The following is a 10153-nucleotide window of genomic DNA, read 5'->3' as shown; positions in this document are numbered from 1 at the left end:
ATCTATCTATCTATCTATCTATCTATCTATCTATCTATCTATCTATCTATCTATCTATCTATCTATCATTTATTGCCCTACATTTCTCCTTTTAGAAGATCTAGAGTAGCTTACAAGCAATTACAGACGGTATGGCTGAAAAAAACAAACCGTTTTGTTAAAAACTCAAAAAACACAACTGAAACGCAGCATAACCTCATTAAAAGCCCTGCCTGTCACATGAATTATAAACCAAAGGCCTGCCTGAATAAAAAGATCTTTGCCTCCAAGCGGAAGGAAAGGAGAGAAGGGGCCAACCAAACCTCCTGTTGGAGGGAAAGTGCCACATGTGAAGTTACACATTCGCCATGCTGTGCAACCCTTGTGTTGATTGGCAATGGTGCTTAAGTGAAGACACACCTAAAAGAGTGATGAAATGCACAACCTAATGGCATGTGTAACTCCATTTCTGGAAATGAAAGGTCCAACTGCTTCCATAAGGGATCTTAGGCATGCATTTGACACCAATGTAATTCCAGCCTATGTACTTTAATTGTGTCTTAACATTACACCCTTCTATCTGTTTTTATCCTTATTTGTTTTCATTTATGTCCATTTTAATCTTGTTATGAATCTCCTTGATGCCTAGTTTTGTGAGAAAGATGGTATATAAGTAAAAATAAGTGGAGCAGGGTGAGTGAGTTAAGCAAAGCAAAGCTAAGGCTGCTCTATAACCTTCACAAGAATTCACAAGTATCTCCACAAAAATAATAGAATTTTAGGAGATTATCAGATGGGGGAAAAAGCCGGGAGTAAAAGACAAATCTTCGTTGCGCTGAAGATTTTCAGATGATGTCACACTCATCCAGGACCCCAGGAATGCTCCAGCAACAAAACATTCATGGGGAAGTCCCGGGAATGGTTTAGTTGCAGGAGCATTCGTGGATCTTAATGGGAGAAGTCCTGGATGAGCGTGATGTCGTCTGAAAATCTTCAGCACAACTGTGTGATTATGCTGGGAGCATGCTTTTTACGCCTGGCTTTTTCATCTCATCTGATAATCTCCTTAGAGTTGGAAGAGGCCACAAGGCTCATCTAGACCAATCCCCTGCCATGCAGGAAGACACAACTACAGCACACCTGAAAGATGTCCATGCAGGCAACCAAAGAACTCCAAAGAAGAAGAGTCCATCCTCCAAAACAGTATATTTCATTCTCAAATGGCTCTTACAATCAAGAATTTCTTCCTAATGTTTAGCTGGAATATCTTTTCTTGTACAGTAATTTGAACCAATAAGTTTATATTCTAGTATCTTGAGCAGCAGAAAACAATGTCACTCCACCATTGGGGTGTGTGGTGGTGCAGTCCACACCGGGTGACACCCCAGAACAGGCCCTCCCCCTGTGCCATCCCTGCACGACACCCTTTGTCCCCATATGTGTTCACTGTCCCAGCGTGCTGCCCTATCTCCACATGTGCTCTCTATCCCAACATGTCATCCCCCAACTCTGCACCACTCCCTGTCACTGTACCATCCCATTGTTTTCTTTATCAGAAAAAGGCCAGGGGAGTATAGAGTGAGGGCATGTATGTCGTCCTGGAAGCCCCTGGAAACCTCACCTCCAGAAGCTTCCTTTTCATTTCTCTGTATCTGGAGTGGTAGTGTGCTACTGGTTGTTGCACATCTTCTGCTTGGAAGGATTAATTAGTATGCTAATCTGTCACATCTACCAACAGGCACCCCTCAACTACATTTCCTAGGTTTTCTTGGGAAGGAATTTACTGTGTAATCATGAATTTTGAGCTGTAAATATGCCCATTGTAGAGCAGGCACTTGTGGTGTTTTCAACCTTCTAGCACACCCATGAGGTCCCCTTTATTTGGGGGCTCCACCCTTTAGCCCACTTCTGTATACAACAAGTGTGAACATTTCTGCTCAGGTAATCGCACCAGTGCCGCCAACTGTGAGGATTCTTCTCTGGCAATCCCAACACTGTGGCCACATGTGGGGGTCTTTACCCTTAACCCACCCAATGTGGAGACTTCACAATGCAAAAACTTAGTGTGAGTGCTTTCTCTGATCCCCACTTCAGCACCCATAAGGACTTCCTCCTTTCCCCCTTGTGTGGCACCAATTGTAGGATCAGTCTAATTGACCACAAGGTTCCTATGAATATCTGTGCTACTTTTAGCCCCAGCAAGGCACTACCCCTCACCCCTTATCTGAAACCAAGCTCTCAGAATGACAGTGTTTCCAGAGACTAAAATTGTATAAAAACAAAAAACAAAACTTTATTTATTTATAGAACCTACACATAATACAACAGATTATTTATAAACAACATTTAAAACACCACACTTTGTCCTCTCAGGCTACATCAGACTCTTACCAAGCCCTCAGCTCAAATGCCTTTCTCTCACTCCAACCTTAGTCTCAATTCAACTCCCTCTCAAACACATTTCCAGCTACACTTTTCTCAGACACCAGGCTAACTCTACTCCCCACTTGAACTGAACAACTTATTGTCATTCACCAACTGCCTTTGCATCGCATCTTGGGGACATAAATCTGCCCAAAGGTGTGAGAGAATTCTTCCTTTTGGTGACTCCTATCTGTAGCCCTGATGCTATGTGGGTTGTTCGCTTTGCCCTAATGGAAGACTATTTCCCATCATGCCTTTTTGTATAGAGTCATGAGAAAGACTGCCTTCACATTAAGGCTCTCTCAGAGGTTTCTATGTGCAAGCAATGCTAAGGGGGGGGGGCATCTAATTACCTCCGCAAATGTATTTTATATGTGGGGATTTTAGGGGTGTTTTTGTAAAAACCCACTCTCGGTAACACTGCCCCCTCCCTTGTTTCTAGCCAGACTCACTTTCCATTCACTCTGGGACTGTCCTCATACAATCACTGTTTTTGTTACCCTAACCATTTTGGAATCCCATTGTCAATTGCTGGTAAATCCATCAAGTCTTTGTTATATTGCAAGAGATCATCAGGTACCAGTGTGTTTCAGTCTGAGGTGTCACCTGGTGTGGAAGGTGTCTTCAGAGGCCACACCCTCTTTCTCCCTGCCTGGCACCGCTTTACTCATGAGTAAAACAGCACTGAGCAGAGAGGTGGGGTGTGCTAGGCCCTCTTCCTCCCTACCCAATGCCACTTTACCCATGAGTAGGGTTGCCATAATTCCCTACCTCAAAACCGGGACACTGTGCAGCAAAATGTAGGACATTTTAAAAAATGGAGGACACACCCAATTAAAGGTGAAACACATAAATAAATTAAAAAAAATTAAGCTCCCCTCTCAGGCCCTAGGCCTCCCTGCTGCTCATCCGCCATCCTCAAAGGGAGGTGGATGTGGCAGTAGAAGGCCTAGCACCCACCCCATACCCAAGCCCCTTTACCTTATCTTCTGGGGCCTCTGCCAAGGCCCCAAGCACGATGCTGCTTCCAATGCCTCCCCGCTGGTTGAGGCTTCGGTGGAGGTGCTGAGCACAGCACCACCGCCAAAGCCCCTCCAGCGCTGGCGGAGGCCTCCCTGGCGCTGACCTCCTTGGCACTGGCCTTGCTGAGGCTCGAGGAGCCCGCAGCCGGAGCCCCGACCTGGTGCAGTCTGCACCATCACACCTCCCTAGTGGTGCAACTGTCACATACACCTCCAGAGGCTAGTTATCAGTGTAAATATTAATTCACAAAACCTGGCCGCACACAGTACACATACAGTTAGTAGTCCCAAGTCTATGCTCCACGTATAAGCTGTTTTGCCCTCAGACTCCAGTCTGAGCCATTTCCTGCTTTCCCTGATCTGCTCTTTGGACAGATGAGTATTGCCCCCCTTTAAACACCTCAAACTCCACTATCCAGTTTCCATGTTTCCTTTTTGGTTAGCTCTGAATGCTATGTCTATGTGACTTACTATTGTACGTGTGGATATATTCTTTTATATTTCTAAATGAAACTTTCTTTATTCACCTAAACCTGATGTCCTCCTCATTTACTGGCAGAAAAAAGTGCCAATGGTCCTAAGGTTACTTAGTCTCTTGCAAATCTAAATTAATTCCTCCAACATAAAGTGAGGCTAATAGTTGGTGTGGACCCTCCCCCCCCCAGTCCTCCCATCTTTCATTGAGTAAGAACAGGGAACCTGGGACTGCAAAATGAACTAAAGACCATACGTAACCTACAGGCTTCTTTTTGCCCTGCCTAAAGTAGAAAATATCCCTTCCCTTAATCTTGCAAATACAGGATCATTTCCCTGTGTGTATATTTAAAACTCTCTTACAATCTTCAACTCTGCTGATTTAGCAGGGACAAGCCTCATTCATCCTCTGTCATCCTACTTGTTATGCTGCTTTCAAAATGTCCTAGTTTTTCGCTCCTCTGCCCACTTCCCCCTGCAAATGCAAACCTCTGTAGCCATTACTAGCTTGTGTATTCTTCATCTCTAAGAACTTTTGCCATCTTGACCACACTCTGATATTGTTTGGTTGTATGGGTCCCAGTTTTCATTTGTGAAATGTTGGAGGGCATTGTTTAGGTCAAGGCATCTTCTGTAAAATTTCCAAGGGGAATGTGGTTGTTGTTTCAGACTGAATCATACCTGTCAGCTTACTTTGCTTGTGCTCAAGGGATTTTTTGTTTGTAAGTGTGTGTGCGTGCATGCATACACAAATATATTCAAATGTCTTTGTCCTTCTGCATTCTTTTGTGGTATAGTCCCTGGAGGACTGTACCACATGTTCTTTTCCAAACATTTGCGCTCAGTGAAAAATTTGCTAAATGAGTCTGACATTCAGTTGACAGCTGTTTCCATAAGCAACTATTGGTTTTAAAATCCCAGTTGTTGATGTTTGTCTCAGCAATAACAGGTTAATGATGATTGGAAGTATCTGGGAGGATACTTATGGTACATTCAATCATTTTGTGTCTTTGAAACACAAAGAGGTTGTCTTTGAGGATGTTTTTTCTGAAAGGAGATTGAAAAAGACCAAAAGCGCTCTCCTAAGCATACACGGTGCCTTCTTAAACCGATTCAATTCCCTTCCGTGCGATAAAGAGCGCCAATTCCAAGCAGAGAGCGTTGTACAATAATAGCTCCCACAGCTGCCGTTCGAAACACAACATCAGCGTTCAATTATTCAGCACATTCAGCCAATTTGTTAAGAAAGGACAAGTTACGTTGATCGCCTCTGGGGCCGTAGGACAGTACTGCAAAATATAACAAAACAATGGTCCTTTTGGAAATGCAGTTTAAAAATAATGCTGGAAATATGTATGCAAATAGAGATGAATCAAAATGTTTGGAGTGATAGGTATGCTTCTTAAGGCAGAATAAAATCATAGAATCATTGACTTGGAAGAGACCCAAGGGCCATCCAATCCAACCCCATTCTGCCATGCAGGAACTCACAAAGAAAGCACTCCGGACAGAAAGCCATCTGACCTCTATTTAAAAACCTCCAAAGGAGACTCTACCACACTCTGAGGGAGTGTGTTACTCTGTCGATTAGCTCTTACTGTCAGGAAGTTCTTCCTAATGTTGAGCTGGAATCTCTTTTTCTGTAGTTTGAATTCATTGCTCTGGAGCCTACTCTCTGGAGGAGCAAAAGCAAGCTTGCTCCATCCTCAACATGACATTCCTTCAAATATTTAAACAGGGTTATCATATCACCTCTTAACCTTCTCTTCTCCAGGCTAAACATTACCAGCTCCCTAAGTCATTCCTCATAGTTTCCAGACCCTTCACCATTTTAGTCACCCTCCTTTGGACATGCTCCAGTTTCTCAATGTCCTTTTTTGAACTGTGCCCAGAACTGGACACAATATTCCAGGTGGGGCCTGACCAAAAGCAGAATAGAGTGGCACTATTACTTCCCTTGATCTAGAGACTATACTTCTATTGATGCAGCCTAAAATCGCATTGGCCTTTTTGAAGGGATGTCATATTGAGGAGGGAACAAGCTTGTTTTCTGCTGCTCCAGAGAACAGGACCTGGAACAATAGATGCAAGCTACAGGAAAAGAGATTCCACCTCAACATAAGGAGGAACTTCCTGACAGTAAGGGCTGTTCAACAGTGGAACACACTCCCTTGGGGGGTAATGGAGTCTCTTTCCTTGGAGGTCTTTAAACAGAGGCTGGATTGCCATCTGTCGGATATGCTTTGATTGAGAGTTCCTGTGTGGCAGAATGGGTTTGGACTGGATGGCCCTTGTGGTCTCTTCCAATTCTGTGATTCTATGATTCTTTGGGGCTGTACAGATGGGCAGGAAGGGGCAGTGAGATGCCACCCTTTCTGCCCCGGATTGGTGCAGCAGTAAATGCACGCTGCGGCACTGATCTGGCCTCCGCAGAGCCCAAAAAGGAGCTGTTTTTTCCAGCTCCTTTTTGTGCCTGTGAAGGGGCACCATAGCAGCGTCGTTTGGGTGCTGCGCCAAAGGGATGTCATCATGGCACGCACAGTCTGAACGGACACGCACTAAGTAGGCGCCCGGGCAGCGTAGTGAGGGCTTTAAATGTGGGGACGCTTAGGCCTCACCTCGCTGGCAGGATGGTATTTTCTGCCTGTCTGTACCAGGCCTATGATTCTATGAGGAGGAACCTGCTTGTTTCAATATCATGGGGGATCTTATAAAAGACCTTATTAAAATCAATATATGCCACATACATGGCATTCCCTTCATCTATCAAACATATAACTCTAACAACAACAAAAAAGTGATAAAATTAGTTTGACATGACTTGTTTTTGAGAAAACCATGTTGACTTTTGGTGATCACAGCATTCCTTACTAAGTACTTAGAGACTCTGTTTAAGTAAAGCTCCAGAATCTTTGCTGATATTGATGCCAGGCTGACTTGGTGGTAATTCTTTGGATCCTCTTTCCCCACATTTTTGACGACTAGGGACCTTACCACATGGGGGCTTGGAAATAGTAGCAAAGACTCGAGTGAATCAAAATGTTTGGAGTGATGGTATGCTTCTTAAGGCAGAATAAAATCATAGAATCATTGACTTGGAGAACCCAAGGGCCATCCAATCCACACCCATTCTTGCCATGGCAGGAACTCACAAGAAAGCACTCCGGACAGAAAGCCATCTGACCTCTATTTAAAAACCTCCAAAGAAGGAGACTCTACCACACTCTGAGGAGTGTTTACTCTGTCGATTAGCTCTTACTGGCAGGAAGTTCTTCCTAAGTTGAGCTGGAATCTCTTTTCTGTAGTTTGAATTCATTGCTCTGGAGCCTACTCTCTGGAGGAGCAAAAGCAAGCTGCTCCATCCTCAACATGACATTCCTTCAAATATTTTAAACAGGGTTATCATATCACCTCTTAACCTTCTCTTCTCCAGGCTAAACAATTACCAGCTCCCTAAGTCATTCTCATAGTTTCCAGACCCTTCACCATTTTAGTCACCCTCCTTTGGACATGCTCAGTTTCTCAATGTCCTTTTTGAACTGTGCCAGAACTGGCACAATATTCCAGGTGGGGCCTGACCAAAAGCAGAATAGAGTGGCACTATTACTTCCTTGATCTAGAGACTATACTTCTATTGATGCAGCCTAAAATCGCATTGGCCTTTTTGAAGGGATGTCATATTGAGGAGGGAACAAACTGTTTTCTGCTGCCAAGAGAACAGGACCCGGAACAATAGATGCAAGCTACAGGAAAGAGATTCCACCTCAACATAAGGAGGAACTTCCTGACAGTAAGGGCTGTTCAACAGTGGAACACACTCCTTGGGGGGTAATGGAGTCTCTTCCTTGGAGGTCTTTAAAGAGGCTGGATGCCATCTGTCGGATATGCTTTGATTGAGGTTCCTGTGTGGCTTCTGAATGGCGTTGAGCGGATGGCCCTTGTGGTCTCTTCCAATTCTGTGTTTCTATGATCTTTGGGGCTGTACAGATGGGCAGGAAGGGGCATGAGATGCCACCCTTCTGCCCCGGATTGGTGCAGCAGTAAATGCACGCTGCGGCACTGATCTGGCCTCCGCAGAGCCCAAAAAGGAGCTGTTTTTTCCAGCTCCTTTTTGTGCTGTGAGAGGGGCACCATAGCAGCGTCGTTTGGGTGCTGCGCCCAGGGATGTCATCATGGCACAGCACAGTCTAACGGACACGCACTAAGTAGGCGCCCGGGCAGCGTAGTGAGGGCTTTAATGTGGGGCGCTTAGGCCCTCACCTCGCTGGCAGGATGGTATTTTCTGCCTGTCTGTACCAGGCCTATGTATTCTGTTAGGAGGAACCTGCTTGTTTCAATATCATGGGGGATCTTATAAAAGACCTTATTAAAATCATATATGCCACATACATGGATCCCTTCATCTATCAAACATAAACTCTAATACAACAAAAAAGTGATAAAATTAGTTTGACATGACTTGTTTTGAGAAAACCATGTTGACTTTTGGTGATCACAGCATTCCTTACTAAGTACTTGAGGACTCTGTTTAAGTAAAGCTCTCAGAATCTTTGCTGACTATTGATGCCAGGCTGACTTGGTGGTAATTCTTTGGATCTCTTTCCCACATTTGACGACTAGGGACCTATTCACATTCCATCATTGCAGGGGACTTCTGTACTTGAGCGTCAATTGCATTGGCCAATGCGATTCACGTCATATCGCATTGGGCATCCACATTCGCGCCTCACTCAATACACTTTGGAGTCTGATTTCACATCATATCGTATCATTCATCCACACTGGGCGGCTTCTGGATGGCCAATGCGCATCGGCCAATGCGTATTGACGCAAAGGCGGCCAGTGCGGTTGGAGAACCACACACCGCTGTAATGTGTGTTCGCCGATGCGCATCGTCAGCTTTGCGCATGCTTCTGTGGGGCTCTGAACGGGGCGCCAACATTTTTAACTTCCAGGGGTGAAGAATGGCACTGGATTTTAGCACGGAATATCGCGGAGAGAATTGTGCCTTTAGCCACTTACAAAGGGGTATGCTCCATCTGTATATAACATGCTCCCTCGGGTACGAAATTAATTCGTTCCGCGGCCGTCTTTCGTAACCCGAAAAGCCTTCGTAAGCCGAATTGCCATAGGCGCTAATGGGGAAAAGCCCGCGTTTCGTGCGAAAAAGCGCCGAAAAAGCACCAAAAATTTTTTTCGTAACCCGAAATAAATTCGTAACCCGGAACAATTATTTCCAATGGGATTTTTTCGTATCCCGGAAATTTCGTAACCTGGTATTTCGTATCCCAGAGTACACTGTATAATTGTTGGGTGTTGGCTTGGTGGGTGTGTGTCTACTTCCATAAATACGATATCAGTGTTAGTTGATTACACGTACATCTTGGTTAAGTTTTTAGTTGTTGCCACCTCTTCAGAATACAAAGTGGATAGCAAGCGACTATGTGTAAACACCATTTGCCTGTATGAGAGTTTATATATATATATGTGTGTGTGTGTGTGTGTGTGTGTGTGTTGTGTTACTGTGGAGGCAGCCGAAAGTGTAATGCTGCATGTATATGCTTGCCACAATCTTTGTGTGGGTGTGTTATCTATCTATCTATCTCTTATCTATCTATCATCTATCTATCTTACCACTCTATCTCTACACACACACACATACATATACATTACACACACCGCATACACACACACACACACACAAACTGTGGAGCAAGCTGAAAGGTATGCTGCATGTATATGCTGCCACACATCTTGTTGTGTGTGTGTGTTGTGTGTGTGTATATTATATATATACACACATACATACACACCACACACACACACATATATATATGCACACACACACAAGGGCAGCTGAAAGTGTAATGCTGCATTGTAGTGCTTGCACACACATCTTTGTGTTTGTGTGTGTTGTGTGTTGGTTTGTGTGTGTGTATATTATATATATATATTATGTGCAGGAATTCCCTGTTACAAGGAAATTTCCTCGGATGGCAATTGCCAAGGATCACTAAGTGAAATCATGCGGTCGGTACTTGCCCATTCCGGAAATACTGGATCACCCAACCGTGGCCATGTACACTACTTTCCCTAGGGTGTGCTTCTTGATGTTACTTTGCCATGCAGGAATTCCCTTTTACAAGGAAATTTCCCTGGATGGCAATTGCCAAGGATCCACTCAGTGAAATCATGCGGTTGGTACATTGCCATTTCGGAATATGGATCACCAACCATGGCAATGTACCTACCTT

Source organism: Sceloporus undulatus, chromosome 4 (genome assembly GCF_019175285.1).
Source record: "Sceloporus undulatus isolate JIND9_A2432 ecotype Alabama chromosome 4, SceUnd_v1.1, whole genome shotgun sequence".
In the NCBI taxonomy this organism is placed as follows: domain Eukaryota; kingdom Metazoa; phylum Chordata; class Lepidosauria; order Squamata; family Phrynosomatidae; genus Sceloporus; species Sceloporus undulatus.
Note: the sequence above shows the minus strand (reverse complement) of the source record.